The sequence below is a fragment of the Chenopodium album genome, chromosome 1, assembly GCF_948465745.1.
Source record: "Chenopodium album chromosome 1, dcCheAlbu1.1, whole genome shotgun sequence".
In the NCBI taxonomy this organism is placed as follows: domain Eukaryota; kingdom Viridiplantae; phylum Streptophyta; class Magnoliopsida; order Caryophyllales; family Amaranthaceae; genus Chenopodium; species Chenopodium album.
The window spans coordinates 20,053,153-20,075,650 of record NC_137834.1 but is presented as its reverse complement, the minus strand read 5'-3'; the positions used below and the strand labels follow the sequence as shown (position 1 = coordinate 20,075,650).

Below are 22,498 nucleotides of genomic sequence, written 5' to 3'. Positions count from 1 at the left end.
ATGAAAATGTCTTTGATATGAACAAGTCTCAGATTGGGTCTCTTATCGAGTGCTCGGTATCGTGCCTGAGAAACATGAATGCCAAGTGATTGATAGACCGCATGATCGGGATTACCCACACTTATTAAAATAAAATAAATTCTAAAGCGAAAAGAGCTAAAAAAGAGTAGAAACTCAAGTAAAAATATAAAGATTCAAAAGCGAGGTTGCACACCTTGGGGGCTTATCTAGGGTCTTGAGCCTTTATCCCCTTCTTCTTTAAACCTTTAGCCTAACCACGTTACAACCCTTAAAAAGACCTTTTTGAGGTATACACACTTGTGCGAGGTTCAGCTAGAGCTACGTTCGGCCTGATTCTAACGGATACGTAGACAACTTCACATCGAGGTGCGGCCGTAATAAACATGCATTCATATTAAAATTCACACACTTACACCATGATCATATCAAGGGATATCCTATGCTCATCTCTATTCACTTAGAGCTAGACTTGGGGGCTTAATCCCTATATCATTAGCTTACCTAGCCTAAGAGTCACCACCATTTGACTCTTTTAACAAATAATATTTTTTCCACACACTTAGCCTTTTCGGCCTAACTTTAGTGTCACTTTCACACACCGCACAGATACATGACCAAATATACCTTCCCTTAGGAACCCTTTGTCATGAAATCGTAACACAATGCTGAAGCATGCCTTGTCATGTCAACATCACTCATCAATCATAATTGTCATTACAACGAAGTATGAAGTGCTTAGCCTCCGTGCCTAAGTTACCCTCATACTTTCATTGAGTCAACCATTGAGATAGCCTAGGATGGATTAATCCTTGCACCTTGAGAGATAGTATCAAATGACATTTGATTAAGCTCATTCAACACGCACCTTCAAAACTTCAATTCTTTTTGGCGTCTTTCTTTTTCGTGAGAAAGTCGGTACCCTCCACAAAAATGACGGAAAATTTTTGCTTTTTTGCATTTTCGAGTCGCACAATCACATCACAATGCACACACGGGTCATGAGTCACACGTGTCATTTCAGTTTGAGTCGAGTCAACCTCGAGTCAATCATATCGAGTCAAGTTTATACCTTGAGTCGTGTCAAGTCAATGAGTCTAGCAACGTTAAACCTTAGGTTAACCCTAAGATAATTAAAGAAATTTGCAAAGTTCTATAGTCGTAATAAATACAGGTGCAGCAAAATAGGGAGGACCCTACTCCAATTCCTAGCGCCAGAGATATTTTAGCAGCAACAGAGTTCGAAGCCTTTCAGAAAGGTGATTTCGACCTCATACAACAATTTCGGGTTCCTTGGTACCCCAGTTAGCCCCTATAAGCAATTTGACATGATTAATTATTCAGTTTGATTACAATCACAATAAGTGTTCGACCTGATGAAAGATCGTCTCACTTAGCTTAAAGCGCCTAAGAATTGGCTCATCACGAAAACACCGACATACTGGTTTTAGCGGAAGCAAAGTTCAGGCGAACTTTAGAGATCGACAAACGTTGGTCTTTGGAAATTTTTCTTCAGAATATTATCGCAACAAACACTCAAGTACCGAAGCTCTTTTGTTCAGAGACGCGTGGACATATCATCAAAGCTCCTTCGTTCAGAGACGCGTGAACATCTCCATCAAAGCTCTTTTGCTCCAGAGACGCGTGGGCATATTATTCAAGCTCTTTTGTTCAAAGACGCGTGAACATTTCCATCAAAGCTCTTTTTTTCAGAGACGCGTGGACATATCATCAAAGATCTCCTATTTTCAAAAGCTCTTTCGCTCAGAGATGCGTGGGCATCCTATTATCAAGCTCTTCGTTCAGAGACGCGTGGACACATCATTCAGAAGATCATACCAAAAAGAAGCTCTTTGTTCAGAGGCGCGTGAACATATCCAAAAAAAGAAGCTCTTTGTTCAGAGACGAGTGAACATCGAAACAGCAAAGTGGCGTACCCTAGATTGTAGAGAGTTGTCACAAACAACTGAGGATTGTTTCAAGAGAAGCAATCTTCGATGGTATTCCCTTGGACGTGGAATATTATCATAGCGGAGGAGGATCGTTTTAGGCGAAGCAAACTTCTAATTGGAAGCAGTTACAAGCGTAGCGGTTTTCAAGCGGGATGACATTCTCTAGCTTGCAGGAGGTCATCAAAACAATCGGTCACTTTCAGAGACGTGTGCTCGACGGTGCAAGATACGCGTTTCTTAACTCTTTTATCTGTTTAACTAACACTAGTTTGCAGGTATCGGCGTTACAAGAGTGATTTAGGATCGCAGAACGTTCTGAATCATTCTCCGTCCCTATCGATACTTTGGCTTTCGTTTTTCGAAACTTGCGTTTCTCCAAACTCAGTCAAAGTGGGGGCTTCTGTAGACACCCATTTGTGTCTCCCCAAAATTAAACCCGGTGATGAGTACCTTTCGCGTCGAATCATAATCGAATGAAGTGAAAGTGTGGAAAGTCTAGTGTTGCGGATAGTTTTAATTTCTTTTCTCTTCTCTCTGTTTTTGAAAACTTATTTTAAGAAAACAGTCAATCCAGTTTGGTCGGTCCATGATATGGGTCCAATGGTAGTGTAGTTGGATGGGGCTTGACAAGAGCTTTCCAACGATATATTATACGTCCAATTCCGATGAACACTACAACAAATCATCACTTGTGCCACGAATTATGCCACGGGAATACCAATTTCGTGGCATAATTTCATCTAGCCATGGGAAAAATGAACTATGATACATAACCTAAATAAGAAGAGTAATTTATGCCACGGGTATATTTTTCGCGTGACAAACATCATACTTGTGCCACGAGTAGTACTTTACTTGTGGCAAACATCACAATGTGCCATGAGAAGTTCCTTTCCTATGGCAAGCTTAACATTTGTGCCACGAGTAGTTTTTTCTTGTAGCAAATTTTTCACTAATGTCACAAGTTATAATTTTCTTGTGACAAACATACACTTATGCCACAATTTTTGTTAAAATTCACTTGTTGATAAAATTAGGTACCATTAATTGGTCATATTACTTCTTTTTTCTGTAGTTCTAAACTTGAAGATATTCCATAAGCACTAATTGATACAAAGTAGAACATTAAACAAATCACTAGTAGAAAATTTTCAAAAGACATCTAAGGAACACACTGGTTAAGTGGTTTTATGAAAACTTCGATCCCTAAAATAAAATAAAATTCCATGATATAAGAGATGCAATAATATTTTAGTTTTAATTTATTAGTTTGCCTTTGTATATATGATCTATTTCTAATACACACTTCAATATTTATTTATAAATATGTTTTTTTAATCATTAGTTAGAGCAGTTACTAGTAGAGATTATTTTAAAGACACCTAAAGAAGACACTTATTGTATAAAATCTCAATCCCATAATCTATGTTATTAGTGCCATATCAGCAGTCAAGTAATAAGCCAATATAGACAATTATGGTTATTACTCGTACATAGTACACATTTAATAACTGAAAAAAGGAAAAATTATTTTCATTCAAAGATATTATTTCAAAAAATTTCAACAGAGAAAATAAATGAAATTTTAATATTATTTCCGTTTTGTAATTGATACTTGTGCATAACACCGTTGCATTCACAAATGACTACTACGAGTGATTGAGTGAACGAGTAAATGTTTCACCAACAGTTATTTTTTTAATTTTATTTTTTTAATCTTTTTTGTTTTAATCTATTGCATACAAGTTTTCTCAAATTATTTACGGAGTAATTTGTTAAATAAAGTATAATAATAAAAATAAAAAATTGAATCGCACTCAAGTCTCAACAGTTCTCTCCACAAACTAGGCTCATCTCCCTCCCTCTTTCCCTCTCAGTTTCCATTGAAGCGCATCGCTCCAACCTTGCCTGTGCCGAGACTAACGTCCTCCATTGAAGCAGCTTTTAAGGTAAGATTTTACTTTCCTTTTCTCATCATCCAATTTCAAGTCAATTAACAATTTAGGGTTTTATCTTATTCTCAGTACACTCAATTTAGGCTTCCCTAAACTCCACGACTTCCTCCATTTCACGTCTTTCAACAAGTCTTGGATTCAATTTCTGCAATTAATAAGGTAGAATTCGAATGAAATTTCCTCAACATTGAAAATATCCAGCCTTAATTCGAGCAAAATCGAAAAATGTCGGACCTGATTCTGAGCCAATTTTACGGTTTTTCATGCAATAATTCAAGCAACAGCAAATTCACATAATTTCGAACAAAAAATCAGAACTTCGAGGTTAGTGTTTCCGGGTTAAATAGCTTTTCTTTATTTTTTGGCTTTTGGTCTAATTTTTCATGTTGAATGCTTTGATTTCTTGGATTTAATGTGTTCTGACCTTAGTTTGATTATAATGTGTTCTGAAACAAAATAAATTGTGGGTGAAATGTGAATATATATTGAGAGTCACAGTTATCCTTGCCAACTGATGATTCGAGAGTTAAACCAACTCATTTAAATGATTTTTTTTTTTTTTGATGAGGAACAAATTGATTTAGAGGAGATGTGAAATAATGAATACTAATAAGATAAGGAACTTGATTTTGTTGCTGTAAAATTATGAGCTTAATTTAATGTTTGAATGGAATTTGGTGGATGCAAGTATGTAATTGGAGCTTTTTTTCCAAAAATATTATGAGCTTAATTTGATGATTGAATCAAATTTGGATGCTAATATGTTTTAGAACCCTTTAAAGTTAAGATTTGGGTTAAGGGTGAGTGCCCCCCTGCCCTTTTAAAATGTTGTTTAACTTGCATTAATCGGGATATTGTTTGCGTCATTAGTATATTAGCCTTCTCAAAGTCATCAGTTGGGTAATGAGGTGTATGGACTGAGATGGTTGTACAGCTTGCTGTTGCTGCATTTGTGAAGGATGAAGCATTTGTGAAGAGTAGAAAGAGCTATTGTAGAATAAAATTGGTTGTGGATAGGATCAGTTATAAGGAGGCGCTGCTCCAACATGTGCAGGAATTGGGAAAGGATACGGCTTATTCCCTAGAATCGCCATAAACTGAGCCTTAATCCCACCTATGTTCGGGTAACTAAAGCTCATTGCAGGCCCAACATTCGAATTAACTGGAGGAGCAGCACCCATAGGAGATGAATTAGCGAAGAATTGATAAAATAACAGAAAACTTACCATCATATTACAGGGAGCACTAAGGGGCAATGCAGGCTAAAGCATATACTGCCTCTCTTTGTAAGTTAATGAGTTAATCCTTTTTAGTTAATCTAACTATTTTTCTAACAACCTAACTTTCTTTTAGTGCTGAAATCAACCTATTTATTAATCTTGCTCATGGAATGTCTATGTTGGTTGGTCACAAGGATCATTTTCTTTGTGCCTACTTATGCTAAGATTGCCTATGAAAATGAAACTGATATGTGTGCTTCTGGTTCTGGTTATGTTGCTGTTCTTCTTTATAATCTGTTCATAAAGAATCATGGTTCGTTGATGTGGATGTCCTATGGGTGTATTTCTGATAGTACGAGTGATAAATTTGTATAATATGTTTGATAGTTTTAAGCTTATGTTGGTTAAGAACTCTGTTAGAACCTTAGTCTAATATTTATGGGATGGTTATGAGCACAATTCTTCTGGTGTTAAATTTTCTTACTGTAGCACTAGCAAGTATCTGACTGCAACTTTTGTAAACTGGTTTATGGCCAGTTAGGCCTCTAACATATATTTTTGTTGTGTGTTAAAAAAAGGGACTATAGCAGCCATTGTGACTCCATAATACCTTGTTTTAATTCTTCTGAATAGGAACTTTCTTTTTCAATGAGGCTTGCTACCACATAACTAATGTCCAGTGTTTAAAAGGGAAATCCATAGTATATGCTTTCAAGTTAGTAGTGAATCAAAGAAAAAAAATTCTTCTGTTTTTTAAGGGTGAGATTTTAGATAGGGTGTGTAGTTTGCTACGACTAATCAAGTGAAGAAAAGCCATGACATTTGATATGTTGTGTCTTTGACATGAACTAATGATTGTACCTTTTGGTTGTTCATGCAGGGCACTTGTTGCAGAGTAGCTACTAGCTAGTGGTAGAATAAATTATTTTCTTTGTACTGGAAATACGGTTGTTGCTATATCACTATATGCCAAATATTTGAAGAAGGAATGCATTCATAATAGAAGTGGCTCCAAGGGTGGTCGGAGAAAGCAATGTATTAGATGCTCAACGGTTTTCCACACACTGCTACAGCTTTTTCTTTGTTGATTGTTGCTGCTCCTATTGTAGACTTCTAGTTACTCTAGTTAGTTTGATTATTTTTGTCTTTTTTAAACATAATTTGGATGATAAGTGTAAATTTCAAGCTATTAATGAAAATGTTTAAGTTTTATGTTTGTTGATAATTTTGGGTGAAAAAAGTTGCAAAACAGGTGCCTTTAAGCCGGTTTGAACCAATGCCTAAATATTTTTTTCAATTAGTGCTATTAGCCACGGTAATATTTATGGCAACACAGTTATTAGCCACGGTAATATTTATGGCAACAACGCTTATTAGCCACGGCAGAATTTGTGGCAAATAATTTGTTAGCCACGTTAGTATTCGTGACAAGTGAATTTGTTTGTCACGTAAGTACTCGTGACATAAAAGTTAAAATTTGTCACGGCATCCATTTTCCCGTGACAAATTCCTAGCCACGGCCTCTTGTGCCACGGGAGTAAATTTCAAAATTTCCGTGGCTATGTAATTTAGCCACGAGAATTTTAAACTTGTGTCACGATTTTGCACGTGGCACAAAGGTCAATTTGTTGTAGTGGAATATTAAGGAAGTTATGGCCAATTTACTAAACTGGGCCCGGTTTGAGCCTTATGTACGGCCCAATGATCTTGGGGAGGGCCTAAAATGATTTATCATTCCTAATGCAATTAGGAATGGTTTTAGTCTTCTAGATTCTTCTAGAAGGTTCTTTTCGTTCCTAATTTAATTAGCATTGATAAATTGACTTTTGTTGACTTTTCAGAGTTTTAATTAAAATCAAAAAGCATTTTCGAGGAAAAGATACGATTTTATCCTCCAGTACGGCAAACTTATCTGATTTTCGAAAACGCGTCAAAAACAGGCCTGGTGCCTGACACTAGGCATTGGCGCCTAGAACCAGGCCTGGCACCTGGCGCCAACCATTGGCGCCAGGTGCTAGCCATTGGCGCCTGGCGCCAATAAGCTGGTGCTGACGCCAACTCTGTTTTGCGTGCGCCAATCTCGTTTTGCGTGCGCCAAGTGTTCTGTTTTGATATTTTATCTTTTTGGCTGATTTCTCTATAAATAACGTATTAAAAACTCCGTTTTCAATCATCAACAATCAGTGATAACGAATATTCACCTACAATTAGTTTTCATTCGCAATCATTAATTCTCTAATTCTCTCTTAATCATTCACCAATTCTCATTAAGTTTTCTTAATTATTTCAATTCTTTCTTTCTCTTTTCTAAACCTTGCTTTTTACATTCAAAATTCCGTATTCATTAGATCTAGAAACACCTTGCCATATTCGAAGTTGCCTTCTCCCTAGACGTCCAAATCTCTCTTTCAATTATTTAATTTAATTGTTTATTTATTATTTTCCTTGAAGTTACTAACGTGTGTATTTTGTTATTAGAAAGAGGTACGAGGCATCAAAGTAAGTACTTTAATTGATTTATTGATGTTATGATGTACAAATCATGTTTATATTGTTATTATGATATTCCTAGTATAATGTCTAGGGTAATTTTAATATTAAATATGATTGTCGCAATGCTTCCTATGTTCTTCCTAATATTTATGATTGTTAGTATCATGTTAGGGTTAAAGATTTGATTTTTAATGCTTAGTGACATGCTAGGGTTTGTTATTAATCTTGTTAGTATCATGCATAGGATCTTGCTATTATTATATTTTAATATTAACATGAACATGATTATGATTATAATTGTTATAATTTATAATGATTATGAATATTATTATTATTACTATTATGATGATTATTATTGTTTATGTCTATTCTAATGATTGATTATTTACTATGTTGCTTGACATTTATTGTTATTGCTTGATCACACCTTTATTGCATGTTTAAAGGGAATTAGTACTCGTAATCACGCTTAATAAGATAATTAATAATCTTGTTAGGGTTAATTTGATTATATTCAAGTGATCGCCAATAATAGTTTATTTGTGCATTAAAATCAACCAACATAGATAAACAGGTTTAGGGTAAACCTATTGATTGCATGTTAATTAGAAAGCGCACATGAATACGATCAGAATAAAGTAGAGGCCTATTATTAGGGCAGGTTCAATCTCTTTTAGGTTGAATTTGTACCTTCATCCCCGAACCCTTATTTTGTTCTAGACCTTATGGAGTTGACGATCTCTTGGATCGTTAAGGGGTGTAACCTTCACCCCGTGAACGGTTTACATGTTCCTAAAACTTGTTGGCGACTCTTTTGCTTTATCTTCTTCCCTTTTAAACGCCACTTTACTTTAGTGTATGATCACAGTGGGGTACAAGCTAGGGGTTAAGGCTTGAATTTATTCCCCACAATAGTATTCCAGAATTGTTTACGGTTGATCATGGACATTCTTCTACTGGTGGAGTGCATCGCTTTTTGGATGAGAAAGAACTACAACGTGCTCATTTATATGTTCTGGGAAATAGCCGCATTCTTGAACCATATGAGAGGTATTAAATTTGTCTATTATCACACTCACTAAGATTTCATTGAATTTTGCAACGTATCCAATGTCGACCATCATCATTAATACTCTTTCTCTGGTTATATGGAAGGGGGTTTAAGGACCACATTGTTCAAATGCAACCCACTATTCGCAAAGAAGATGTGTGGATTAAACATGAAGCTGAATTCCTCGAGTGGTTTAGTTTGAAAGTGAGTGTGTTACGCATTTGACATCAACACGTTTTCTTACTTTGTTGCTATAACTTCACGACATATATCAATTTAATATAATTATGTCGTATAAGCTGGTGATTCAAGACAAGCCAAATGATGAAATATTGTTTGCTTCGGCTATGGGCCCATCTAAGCGAGTGCGTACTTGGAGCCAATTCTATGTGAATGGATACAAATTCCAAACTTATGGCCATGAAAAACATAAGTCAACCATGAATTATGGAGTAAGCGTATCCAATGTAGATGGTGGAGATTATTTTGGTTTTCTAGAGGATATCATCGAGTTGGAGTTCACTGGTGCCCTACGGACTTATAAGACTGTTCTCTTCAAGTGTTGTTGGATGGATTCCACTTGGTGTATGAACATTGATCAATACAAGCTTGTAGAAGCTTGTAGAAGTCAATCATACCAAAAAAATAGTCTGTGCCGGCAAGGCTCCCTATTGGCGGGCTTGTAGAGTAGCGGAGAGTTGCGCAATTTGACTATCTATAATTTTATTATGTGCTAGAATTTGATCAATTGTCGCATCTCTGCTCTCCATGTGCTTTTGCATATTAATCAACATTGCTCTTATTTCCGCCAAAGAAGGGTCGGAAAATGAGGAGGGTTTTTGTGGCTGGTTCTTCTGGCTAGCATTGGGATGATAATATTTCTGCTGTTGTGGCGCCTGTGGTTCTTGTGGTGGTGGATTTTGAACATTAGTGCTCCGGTAGGAAAGGTACGGATGATTCCGATACCCAGGATTGTAGGTGTTGGAGTATGGGTTATTCTGCCTATAAGCTTGGAAGGCATTAACTTGCTCCACGGAACTCCTGCAATCTTGCTCCCAATGACCTACTATACCACAATTTTCACAGAAAGCCTCATTAGAATTATTATTAATTGCAGAAACATTAGCTACATTAGCAGTGCTCAGATTATCTAATTTTTGGCAAATAGAGGTTAGTTGAGCTTGAAAAAAGGATACAAAGTCGACACTATGCTTCCCCTTGTTAGCAAATCCTCTGGGATTCCCATATTGGGAATTGTGTATCGCCATATCTTCAATAACCTGACCTGCATCGTCAACATTAAGATTCATGAATCTCCCACTAGCTGCAGAGTCTAAAATTATTCTAGAGGAATTTCCAATGCCGTTATAAAAGGTTTGGATTAACTGCCATTGCGCTAAATTATGGTGAGGGAATTCTCTTTGTAAGTCCTTGAACCTCTCCCAAGCCTCATATAAAGATTCATCGGCTTCTTGGGCACTCCGTAGTACTGCTGTTCTCTCTGCAGGATAATACTTGTTATAGAAATTCATAACAAGAGTTTCCCAGTCAGTTATACCAAGTGTAGTTCTATTTAGGCCATTAAACCACAATTTAGCTTTTCCAGTTAAAGAGAAGGGAAAGAGAATCTCCCTGATTTGGTCATGAGTGACCCTGGCTTGCCTGATGGTGTTGCAATATTGTCAATCATACCAAAAAAAGTGTGGAAAGTTTAGTGTTGCAGATAGTTTTAAATCTTTTCTCTTCTCTCTGTTTTTGAAAACTTATTTTAAGAAAACAGTCAATCCAGTTTGGTTAGTCCATGATATGGGTCTAATAGTAGTGTAGTTGGATGGGGCTTGACAAGAGCTTTCCAACGACATATTATAAGCCGAATTCCGATGAATATTGAGGAAGTCATGACCAATTTACTTAACTGGGCCCGGTTTGAGCCTTGTATGCGGCCCAATGATCTAGGGGAGGGCCTAATATAGATTTATCATTCCTAATGCAATTGGGAATGGTTTTAGTCTTCTAGATTCTTCTAGAAGGTTCTTTTCATTCCTAATTCAATTAGCATTGATAAATTGACTTTTGTTGACTTTTCAGTGTTTTAATTAGAATCAAAGAGCATTTTTGAGGGAAATACGATTTTATCCTCCTGTACGGCAATTTTTATCTGATTTTAAGAAAACGCGTGAATTTCCAGATCAGCGCCGAACGCTAGCTGTAGCGCCTGGCGCCAATAGCGAGCGTTGGCGCTGATCAGGTTTTACGTGCGCCAAAACTCTGTTTTGATATTTTATCTTTTTGGCTGATTTTCTTTATAAATAACGTCGTAAAAACTCCGTTTGGATTCACCAACTCTCGTCAAGATTTTCTTGATTACTCTCTCTCTCTCTCTTCTAAACTAGCCTTCTCTCAAAGTTAAAAATTCCGCATTCATTAGATCTAGAAACACCTAGCCATATTTGAAGTTGCCTTCGCCCTAGACGTGAAAGGTTTAATTTCTGAGGGTTTGGTCCCAAATCTCTATTTCAATTATTTAATTTAATTATTTGTTTATTATTTTCCTTGAAGTTACTAACGTGTGTATTTTGTTATTAGAAAGAGGTACGACGCATCAAAGTAAGTACTTTAATTGTTTTATTGATGTTATGATATAGAGTTCATGCTTAGGTTGTTATTATGATTCCTAGTACCATGTCTAGGGTAATAGTACGATGCCTTTTATGTTCTTCCTAATATTTATTCATGTTAGGGTTAAAGATTTGATTTGTTTTGTTTAGTGACATGTTAGGGTTTGTTATTAATCTTGTTAGTATCATGCCTAGGATCTTGCTATGCTTTAACATGATTATTATTATGATTAATATGATTGTTATTATGATGATTATTGTTTAAATTATTTTTATGATTATTTTAATTATGATGATTATTATTATGTTGCTTAATTTTAATTGTTTATTGCTTGATCACACCTTTTATGCATGTTCAAAGGGAATTTGGTACTTGTAATCACGCTTAATAAGATATTTGATAATCTTATTTAGGGTTAATGTGATTATAATTAAAGTGATTGCCAATAATAGTTTTATTTGTGCTTTAATATTCAACCAACATAGATAAACAGGTTTAGGGTAAAACTATTGATTGCATGTTAGTCAGAAAGCGCACATGAATACGATCAGAATAAAGTAGAGGCCTATTATTAGGCCAGGTTCAATCTCTTTTAGGTTCGATTCGTACCTTCATCCCCGAACCCTTATTTGGTTCAAGATCTTATGGAGTTGACAATCTCCTGGATCGTTAAGGGGTGTAACCTTCACCTCGTAAACAGTTTACAAGTTCCTAAAAAACTTGTTGGCGACTCTTTTGCTCTATCTTCTTTCCCTTTGGACGCCACCGTACTTTAGTGTATGATCACAGTGGGGTTCAAGCTAGGGGTTAACGCTTGAAATATCCCCTACAGTTTTTGGCGACTCCACTGGGGAGGATTTCTATTTTAATTCCTGCATTTGTTTCGGCAATGATTTAGAATGAGTGGATGAGACTCGAAACGTTCTAAGTATTTCATGTGCGTAATTTTGATTAACATTATTGTCATATGCTTAAAAAAGATCACATTGGAAAGATCATCCGTAATGAGTTAAAAACATAGGATTTTACACATAGGAAATTTGAGAAATATCTTTCACAACTAGGACCGAAATAACACTGCGCGAAACTGGAAAATTTTATCGAGCACAGAAAGCTGCTGAGGCATGTAGGAATTAGTGTCAGCAACCAGAACATTGGCGTTAGAATTTTAACTGTAGCGCCAGACGCCAGCATTGGCGCCAGGCCCTACAGCTAAAACTTGGCGCCAAGCTCTGTTTGCTGGCACCAAATTCTTCCAATATCGAGCCAGAAATATGCGTTCTAATTTCGACCAGTTTTTCGTATTGTTTGCTCGATCCTACTTCCTGATTGAGTTTTTCTCACTTTTCTGAAACCCATATGTGTTCTACATATAGACATAACCCTCTGGGAATTCATGCTCCATCTACCTGATTGAACGCTCTGAGCAACAAAGGGTACATCCAAGAATGTTGAATTCACGAAACCATGGAAGCGAGTTTTTTCTAAAACTCGCGCTGTCCCATCCACTCGCGCCAACCCTTCACGGTTAGGCTTCCGCGCGGTGCAACCGAACAATTAACCATGGGCCCTCTATTGACTAAACCATATCCAAAACTTTAGAGAGCTAGAGCCATGGTTAGGTTGCAAACTCATTGCATCATATTGTGCCTACTTGACTAATTGTGCATTATTTGTTGTGCATATATATGTTTTCTTAACCGTTTGTTTGACTTGTGTTGAGATTAAATAAATTCATGACTTAAAGAACTTTGCCTAATTAATTAATTAATTAATTTGAGTCAATAAAGTCTAATATTTTAATCAGAATTGACCTAGTACGACTTTAGGCATACCCCTGTTGATTAATAACACCGAAAACAGTCCCAGATTGAAGCTCCAGCATTGGCGCCAAAGTCTGGACTGTAGCGCCACTCTGTGGCGTGTGGTGCCTGGCGACAGCTCTGTTGTTTGGCGCTACACTACACAGTGCGACTCCAGTCCTGTCGTTTTGCCGACAGTTCGGATTATTGGTCGAGTCATCACCTAGGATCTAATTAACAAGTTTGCTAATTAATTCGGTTAATTTTCGCTGTCAATAGTACTTGGTTGAGTCATTAATCGATTTTAGGCACTATGTCCCATGGTCTTACACAAGAGTCCAAGCATGTCACTTACACTCAACGCACACACCAATACACACACTTTGACCATGTCTAAGAGAGTCTTGTATGCGCGTTTTTTCCGTAATTTTTTTTAGGAGGGTAAGTCGGATATTAATCCTCCAATTTAAAAACTATACTTAGTTCCCTAAAAATATATACATTATTTTTGCTAATTTTTGCCAAAAATATGCACCCATTTTTTTTTTCCCTCTTTAAAAAACCATAAAGTCAAGTCGATTTGAGTCAAGTAATTAAAACGCAAAATGGTTTAAATTACAGTGCGTGGTCAAGAAAAGAAGGACTGTTAATCAAAGACAACCTTTTTGTTCAAGTCCAACTTTTCGACAAACCCATAGCTCGTAAGAGGAAAGCTAAGACCATAACGGCAACACAAGAAGAAGTCAATGAGCTTAGGAACCAACTGGTTACCGTGACTGAGGCACTGAAGCTCCTCACACTTAAGATCGATGATTCCGTGAAGCAACAACTGATGGACCTCATGCAAGAGAGTCTAAGAAAACTATCTAGCGACTACAAGTTTCAAGGGCTTACTTCATAAGGGGTCTCGGTGGACAAAGATCTTCTCCCGCAGAAGTTCAATGCCAATGACATCCCGAAATTCAAAGCAACTGATAACCCTTATTTTCATTTAAGAGTGATGTGTCTATTTTATATAGTATTTTACCCCTGTCCCTTGGTCATAATTAGTAGTGTTTTTGGCTCTTTAGAGCCACTTTTATTACTAATTGGTGTTTTCTAGTGTTTTCGTAGATTTGGTTGACTTTTGCAGGGATTTATGCTTTTGGAGTATTTTCCCGAGATATTTTGGAGCAAACACGAGCATTGGGGAAGCACGACCAGATTTTATAGCCCAGGGCCGGTTAGAGCCATCGAACCGGTGATTAAGGGCTCGGTATAGGTGATACCGGGGCATTTGGACCGAGTATTCAAGACCCAAAGAGGAAACCTAGAATGGCCTGAAGAGTTGGAGCCCAATCGAAGTCCAAACAGTGGCCTAAGAGAGCTGCCTGGCCAAAAAGGCTGGCGCCCGGAGGCGCGCCCGGCCGGGCGGGAGAAACTTTGGATCGCGCCCGGTGACGCGCCCGGCCGGGCGCGAGATTTGTATTATGAGCAAAAAGGCGCGCCCGATTGGGCGCGTGTTTTATTAGTTGACGCTTAACGTCGTTTTAATTTGTTGTAGTTTAGGATTTTGTACGGAGTATAAATACTCCTCCGTAATACGATTTTAGGATCTTCTTCTTCGTTTTTTTTTTACTTTTTCTTTACTCTCTTAATTATTCTCTTAGAATTCTCTCTCTAAACCTTTGTTCTTGATTCTACTCTTAATTATAGATTTATTTTGGTAACGATTCCTCTTCTCTTAATCTTAGTTATTTATTCTATTTCTTTAATCATGTCTTATTTTATTGCTTTGATTAGTTTAGTTTTTAATATGTGTGAGTAGTTCTATTTCTAGGGTTTATGGGGATCTAATAAATAATATGAAGGGGTAATGTGTTGTTGTTAATTATCAGTGCTAGATTAATTTCCTATTGATTGATTTAATGCTCTGTGACTAGATTAGGCCTGATCTTTTATGCATGAGTTTGACAACTTTGATTCGAGATTCGACAGATGAGAATTGATGTTTAGGTCTAGTTTCAATAGGCAGATTAATTAATGGTTAAGTCGAGATTCCACAGATGAGATTTAATACCGGTAAATTAATTGTGTGATTGTAATACGTAGCGAAAGCCCTTTACAATCTGGTTAATTGATGCATTGATGATTGACTATTGGTATTGCATGATAATTTCTTATTGAATTGTTTTAACGTTTTACAATTGTGGCTTGTAAAAGTATGACAATATTAAATTGATGAATCGAGCAGATGTTGGTTTGATATTAAAGGATATTTTTCAATAAGAACTTAGATCTAGTAAATTGCGAAAGCCTGTTAGATCTGTGGTGATTAATAAATTGCGAGAGCCTGTTGATCGTGTTATTTATGCAATGTCAATGATTGATTACTATGTTTTACCCTGGAGTATTATTTATTGGTGAACCTATGCCCTAGATCCTTTTATATATTGTTTTCTCCCTACTCCTATTCTTTGTAGTTTAGTGTCATACTCAAATATAAATATTGGTTACTTAGATAATTTAGATTATAATAATTAATTAGGAGTAAAAAGACTTGTTTCCCTGTGGAGATCGACCCTACTTCCCTATCTACTTTAGTTAGAGGATTTAGGTATTTACTTTTGATTAGGGGATACGACTTTACCTTGTCAAAATTTGGCGCCGTTGCCGGGGAAACGGTTTTATTTTTATTTCTGATTGTTTTTGTAGTCTAGATTATTTCCCTTTTTGTCTTAGAGAGCGTTAGTTCTCTGAGACAAATCTCATATTTTCTTCTAGTTTTTGTTTATGCCCAGGCGTTCCAGATCAGGTTATATCCCATTCGATCCTGAGATCGAACGTTCCTTCCATAGACAGAAAAATCTCTACAAGCAAATCCTGGCGGATTCTGGTGATAATAACAATAATCACCGCGATCCTCTAACTGATTCTAGCGATTTAGAGGCATCATCAGACGCAGAATCAGAGATGACGGCTCCAAAGAAGCTTAGTGATTATTCACAACCAAAGCTTACGGATTTTCCACATCTCACCCCTACTCCGGCTCTTGATGGGGTTCAATTCGAAATCAAACCTCAATTTATAACGATGATAGAGAGGAAGCAATTCAGTGGAGCCAAGGGTGAAGACCCGAATCTTCACATTGCCGACTATTGTCAATATTGCAACACCATCAGGCAAGCCAGGGTCACTCATGACCAAATCAGGGAGATTCTCTTTCCCTTCTCTTTAACTGGAAAAGCTAAATTGTGGTTTAATGGCCTAAATAGAACTACACTTGGTATAACTGACTGGGAAACTCTTGTTATGAATTTCTATAACAAGTATTATCCTGCAGAGAGAACAGCAGTACTACGGAGTGCCCAAGAAGCCGATGAATCTTTATATGAGGCTTGGGAGAGGTTCAAGGACTTACAAAGAGAATTCCCTCACCATAATTTAGCGCAATGGCAGTTAATCCAAACCTTTTATAACGGCATTGGAAATTCCTCTAGAATAATTTTAGACTCTGCAGCTAGTGGGAGATTCATGAATCTTAATGTTGACGATGCAGGTCAGGTTATTGAAGATATGGCGATACACAATTCCCAATATGGGAATCCCAGAGGATTTGCTAACAAGGGGAAGCATAGTGTCGACTTTGTATCCTTTTTTCAAGCTCAACTAACCTCTATTTGCCAAAAATTAGATAATCTGAGCACTGCTAATGTAGCTAATGTTTCTGCAATTAATAATAATTCTAATGAGGCTTTCTGTGAAAATTGTGGTATAGTAGGTCATTGGGAGCAAGATTGCAGGAGTTCCGTGGAGCAAGTTAATGCCTTCCAAGCTTATAGGCAGAATAACCCATACTCCAACACCTACAATCCTGGGTATCGGAATCATCCGTACCTTTCCTACCGGAGCACTAATGTTCAAAATCCACCACCACAAGAACCACAGGCGCCACAACAGCAGAAATATTATCATCCCAATGCTAGCCAGAAGAACCAGCCACAAAAACCCTCCTCATTTTCCGACCCTTCTTTGGCGGAAATAAGAGCAATGTTGATTAATATGCAAAAGCACATGGAGAGCAGAGATGCGACAATTGATCAAATTCTAGCACATAATAAAATTATAGATAGTCAAATTGCGCAACTCTCCGCTACTCTACAAGCCCGCCAATAGGGAGCCTTGCCGGCACAGCCTACTAGGCCTACGGATCAAGCATTTGCAATTACTCTAAGGAGTGGTTCAAACTATGAAGGGCCCTCTATGCCCAAAGTTGATGAACCTGTTTTATCAAATAATGCTAATCTTGATTCCATTAAACCAAACAATGTAGTTGATAGCCCTGCAGGGCTAAAGGATAATACTAACATATCTAATTCTACATTGCAGGGTACAACTCCAGAGAAGGTGGCTACTCCAGACAAGAATAATAATGCTCCAAAGCCAATTATCAAACTTCCATTCCCCAATCGTCAATTGAAGAAAAACTTAGATAAGCAGTTCCCTTTACTGAATTGATCACACAAATCCCCTCATATGCAAAATTTATGAAAGAAATATTGACGAGAAAAAGGTCTAATAGTGAGGTAGAGACAGTAGCTTTCACTGCAGAGTGTAGTGCTTTACTTCAAAATAAGTCTCCACCTAAATTAAAAGATCCGGGTAGTTTTTCTATCCCTTGTTATATTGACAATCTCTTGATTGATAATGCATTATGTGATTTGGGTGCTAATGTTAGCGTCATGCCATTATCTGTGTGTTCTAAGTTGAATATGGGTAAATTAAAAGCCACCAATATAACTCTACAAATGGCCGACCGTTCTTTCAAATACCCCTTAGGTGTTTTAGAGGATGTCCCCGTTAGAGTAGGTGAATTTTATATACCTGTAGACTTTGTTGTTCTTGACATGGCTGAGGATATGCAAACCCCAATTATTTTGGGTAGACCATTCCTTAACACTGCAGGAGCAGTCATAGATGTACGAAGTGGTAAGTTAACACTATCAGTAGGGGATGATAAAGTTGTTTTTAATCTGAATAGTGCCCCTAAAAACAACATGACTGAGGAGAAATGTTTCAGTGTTAAAGTGGTTGTAAATTATTCTAACAAGCCCCAAGCTCTTGAAAAAGATCCCTTGGAGGCGGTATCTTGTGCTGCATCCTTTTTAGATGAGATAGACAAATGGCAGAAGGAAGTCGATGCAATAGAAAGAGCACTCTACAATGTTGGTCTTGGTTTTGAGGATGAAAAGGTGGAACCGATCAAGCAAGTTGCGCGAATCGAGCCTACGGTAAGTGTTCCGCCAGATCGAGTTGCAAGTGTTGAACGCAATGACAATTTGAAGCAACACTCGATTGAAGAAGGATTTTTAGTGTGTAGCATTGAAGATCCCCCTGTCCAAGTCAAGGAGGATCCACCAGATAAGGTGATTTGGCGTCCCACAGGGTATGTCAGGAAGCCGCATCGCAGCCTAAACACCGCTAGACCGGGTGAGAAACCAACCGATCAAGCGTTAGGCCAAGGGTCCTAGAAATTGTACTTGGTAAGGAGGTCGTGCGGGACCTAGATAAACCAGCGCTTTGCGGGAGGCAACCCGTATTTTTAATGCTTTTTAGACTAGTTTTTCTTTTCTTTTTCTTATGAGAGGAGAGATGAGGGAATTTAACGAGTTCTATGAGTGTTTGTACAGGTTTGAAGGAAAAGAGTTAGCAAAATTTTGGAGAAAAGACGAAAATTAATTTTTCGCCGATTTAGTCTCGGGCTCGACCGGGCGAAGCTCGCCCAATCGGGCACGAGAGCAAGGATCAGAAAACGAGTAATTTTGCCCGACCGATCAGGCACGAGAAGGGCGAAATTTTTTGCTTACAGATCGCCCGATCGGGCGAAGGGCGCCCGACCGGGCGCGAGAAGATCCAAAAATCAGTCGATAGATCGCCCGATCGGGCGAATGGCGCCCGACCGGGCGCGAGAATTGGAGATAGTCGAAGCAATAGATCGCCCGACCAGGCGCGAGTTTCAGCATAAAAATTATTCAGATCGCCCGGCCGGGCGAGCTGTGACCTGACCGGGCGCGAGCCTTATACGAGATTTTTTTCCTTCCTCTTTCCTCACCATTTCTCATTATTTCTTTTTCCTCCATAACTTTCTCTCTCTAAAACTCAAATTCTCTCTAACTTCTCTCTAAGATTCCTCCTCCATTTCTTATCCAAATTCAAAACTCTTTACATATTTGTGATCTTCTCTTCGTCCTCTTCACTTTCATATAAAAATTTTTCAGTTTTAATTCAATAAATTTTCAAACCCATTTCTTGAACATGGCTTCAAAGAGGGCTAGGTCCATTTTCGGTAGGAGCTCCAGTTCGAGGGAGGAATACGACTCGGACTTGCAACTCCCGTATTGGCCGACGATCCGGATTGTGAGCCGGGAACAAAAGGAACGGCTAGAGCATTTGGTCGGTCGTGAGGTAATTCCTTCTCCGTGGTTACACCGCCCTACCCTAGAATCATTAGGTTTGTATGATTTTGTTAAACGATTTTTGAATAACATTGGCATGAGAAAATTTGTTGACATGCACTATCCTACATACCGAGAACTTACTTGTGAATTCCTGTCCACTTTTCATGTTGTTAGTAGTAGAAATGGGCCAAATTTATTTTTCAGGTTAAATAATCGAAATATTAGTTTAACTTTTGTAGAATTTTGTAAAATTTTTGAATTAAATTCTTAATTATCTCACCAGTGGCATGCGGATTATAAAATGGGTAACTTATATTATGCTTTAACTGGTTTACCTACCCCCGACCCCCAACATGATAGTACCAAACCTATTCACCACCCTGTCCCAAAAATCTGGCAAAGATTTGCGGGTTGTGTTTTTTAGGTAGGGCCGAGCCCCATAACGCTCAAACTAACGAACTAGCTGTCATAGGACATTATGTGTACGGGTACGGGAAATTGAACATAGGTAGGTTTATAGTTCACCATTTGAGTAGGCATGCCACAGCCAGCACCACTTCCAAGTCCCCTATCCGTTTAGGTGGCCTTATCACTCGAATAGCGGTGAAAAAGGCCGGTTTTGTAGTAGACGGACCCCACCAGCTGACCAACTGTGGACCAGATACCTACATGACTGCTAGGTATTTTGAAGATGTGGGGTGAGTTAGACCGGATAGCGAGCGGACACCCTTTTGGTGTATTCGGACTGGGAACGAGCAACCTTTGCCTATTTTTCCCTTACCCAGTCCTGACTTGACCGCCTTTCCCCCAGGGCAACCTTCTTACACTTATGATGTTTTAGTTGCAACGCTAGGGGTCAAGCACCACCACCACCAGTTCCACCACCCCAGCCTCAGCCCGAGGTGGCTTTCTCTCCACCTCGTATGTCCCATTCCGTCCCTCATGTTGACTCTGACCCAGTTTGGGATCTTCAGAGTATAGGTCAGGCCCTAGGACGTATCGAGCATTCACATTCTGACCTTAGGAGGATGGTAGGTTCTTTAGACCAGAGGTTAGGGTACCTAGAGAGGAACCAGGGTAGAGCTTTCTACCCTATGTACGATGATTATGCTCGTCGGGGCAACATTCCCGACGACGCTATTCACCCTGACTGGTTTCAGCCTCCACCCCAGGGATACGATAGGGATCCCACTGCCCGTGGTATTTACACCGACTATTCTTCTTTCTTCGGGTACGGGCAGGACATTCCTTTCGGGGGACCGGCGGGGGGGAGTTTTCACGCTGATTATTTTGGTGGTAGCTCTTCTGGTGCAGGTGGTGCAGGTGGTAGTGGAGGTGCGGGTTTCGGCTCGATGGATGAGGATGATGAGGACTAGGTATGCTGGGCTAGTTTCCGAGGCCAATGAGGACATTGTCTGATTCTGGCTTGGGGGAGATTTTGGTTTGGTATTTTTCTTTTTCTCTTCTCTTTTATTTTTGGTGTGTTTTCTTAGGTTAGATTTCTCGCTTTCTAGGTTAGTTTTATTACTTTCTTTATATATAAAAATACAAAAAAAAAAAAATCCAAAAATAAAAAAATCCAAAAATACGTTCCAATGAATTATGAATCATGCTTCCCTGTGCCCCTTACTTGAGAAAAATTGTTTTGATTCCTGGTATTTGATGATAAGAATTGTGGCTTAGTTGATCATGATTTGATGTTTGATTGCCTTGAAACCTTAACATGCGTCAATTTTGTCCAACTGCTTGTGAATATAGTGCTTGACTAGTTGATTTGGTTAGGAATGTGTGATAGTTCCATAGTTCCTGGTATGTCAATGAATTTAAGTATTGGTTTGCAACTATTAGTAATGTTTATATGATTCATTATTATGCACATTGTGGAGGACGAAGGCATTTGTTCTTTTAGGTAGCCTCCAGATATTGTAGATACTTTTGTTCCCTTCTTGCTACCCATGTTGTTGCCTTGACCTTTTGTTGTTTATTAGCCGCATTACAAGCCTATTTTGCCCCGTTGGTTACTAGTCCCAAGCTTGGCTTGGGGGAGCTATTAGTGAGTTAGGTGAGGGAGTTTGTAGTGTGCTTATTATTAGCACAATTTGGGTGGGATTTGAGAAGTTGTTTTGTTGTTATTCATGTTTATTTTTGATGAGTTTGAGAGTTATATTTTCTTGAAAAAATAAAGCATGATATTATGAAGAAAAAAAAGAGAAGTTCAAGAAAAAAAAATGTAAAAATAAGTGAACTTCAAAAGAAAAGAAAAGTGCTCAATGTTCAAATGTTTTAGTTGGAGGTTGATCAAAAGAAAAATGATAGAGCTTCAATGAAAAAAAATTCAAGTTTGGAAATAAAGTTTGTTTATTCACTCTATTACTTCATTATTATATCTTATGAGTGAAATTGTAAGAGTTGGGTTTATTTATTATGATTGGAGTATATTTTGGTTGATGTTAGAGTTGGTTATGTAGGAGATATTGATCATTAGTTATTTTTTATCGTGGGTTTTATTAGGATATGGCTCCTTTAAGCATAGCTTTTCTCTCACTTATTCCCAAATTTATCCTACCCTTTACCCTAGCCTTACATTAAAAGCTTTAAAGACCATCCGACCTTTATGCATAGAATTGTATGAATGTGAAAGTGTTGCTTATCAATGCAAGTTATGATTTGACATATTTCGAGTGGACTAGTAGGATTGAGCGTATATTGTTTTTATACACACGAGAGTGTGAGTTGGGAGGGCATTGTTCACATAAAGGGGTTGGATGGAGAGCGATCGAGTACATCTTTTACTCGCCACATAAATGAGAGTTGAGTGTGTGAGCACTAGTCTTGAATTCTATATGCTCTTGTGGTTTGCTCTGTTTGACAATTGTTAGGGAAGATTGGCAATTAGATGGATTTGATTGGTTTACTTTGAAGCGTGTTTATTTGATTTACCCTGGATCGTT

General features: G+C 38.0%; 1 long non-coding RNA gene across 3 annotated transcripts; it reads left to right on the top strand.

Annotated features, from left to right (window-relative positions):
- The first annotated feature begins 3,730 nt into the window (after positions 1-3,730).
- On the top strand, positions 3,731-6,370 carry LOC145571099 (uncharacterized). 3 transcript variants are annotated; one of them, XR_014096566.1, is made up of 4 exons: positions 3,731-3,919; positions 3,995-4,249; positions 4,796-5,211; positions 6,026-6,370. It is a non-coding gene; the product is annotated as an uncharacterized LOC145571099 (long non-coding RNA). The 3 variants fall into 3 exon arrangements; XR_014096564.1 differs by having other exon boundaries at positions 3,732-4,249; positions 4,860-5,211; XR_014096562.1 differs by having other exon boundaries at positions 3,732-4,249.
- Positions 6,371-22,498: the final 16,128 nt, after the last annotated feature.